Genomic DNA, 1144 nt, shown 5'->3' on the forward strand with positions numbered 1-1144 from the left:
AGGCTCAACAGGAAAGTCAGAAACACTTCCCCTTCCTCTCGTTATAGTATCAGCTAGTATCTCGGGTTGCTGAACTTTCTTCCTTCCTTCTTAGACAAATATAATGAGAATGCCGAAGGTACCGGGCTGCCCGCACGGCACTAGTATCGGGAAGTTCTAGTGAAGGACAGAAAAAGGGAGACTCCAAGAACCCTTTTGTTCTGGTTCATGCTCCCCACCCTGTGTGCCTATTGTATGCCTATTTACTTAGTTTACCACTTATTCAGGGTGTCCAATGAACTGCATCCTTTGATGCTCTTTATAACTGGGCATTTCTTTTCTGGTTTCTTCCCTTTTATGTTTTGCAATCTTTTCTCAAGTACTATTATCACTATGTATGTTAAAAATATTCCTTTAAAGATAGATAGCAAAGTCAAGTATGGAAAATGAAGGAAAAGCTAGAATGCAGATCTCCTGTGGAATGTTAATTCAACCCCACTCTGGTCTCCTCTGGACCCTCTCAATGTTGTCCACATCCCTCCTGATGTGCGGCGCCCAGGACTGGACACAGTACTCCAGCTGTGGCCTGACCAGTGTTGCATAGAGAAATATTAGTGTCAGAAGTGGGATTCAAACAACGCCTCCATACAGAGACCAAAACACCCACCGACTATGGAAGGCAGCTATGCCTTGAGTCTGGCGCCTTAGACCACTCAGCCATCCAGACACCAGTGGGGGCTATTATAAAAAAGTCCAATTTAACTTTGGTCATAGTTCAGGGCAAACTCTACCTCTGCTTCTTTAGTGCCTTCTTTGAGCATGCCCCCTTTGTTCTCCAGCCTTGTGACTTCAGCTCTCTCTAGGTGGGTTCGTAAAGTTCTTCCATTATGTGACCAGCCCTGGAGTTACCAACCATTTATGCTCTGCACTTCTAACTGGGATTGGTATCTGTCCCGGGACCCGAAGAAGCCGGGAAAACTTACCAGACAGGCAGGAGAAGAGGAACGCCGTGGCAGAGGGAGATTTAAAAATGGCTTCGGAGGCGGCGGATGGACCGGAGATTGAGTGGCGGGCCGGGAAAGCGACAGCGAAGGATCCCGGGGACCAGACACGCCGAGCTGGAGCTCAGGAGGGAGGAGCGACCCTGAAAGGAAACCCGACGGTG

This window comes from Crocodylus siamensis, chromosome 8 (genome assembly GCF_052110815.1).
Source record: "Crocodylus siamensis isolate JL-2025a chromosome 8, ASM5211081v1, whole genome shotgun sequence".
Classification (NCBI taxonomy): domain Eukaryota; kingdom Metazoa; phylum Chordata; order Crocodylia; family Crocodylidae; genus Crocodylus; species Crocodylus siamensis.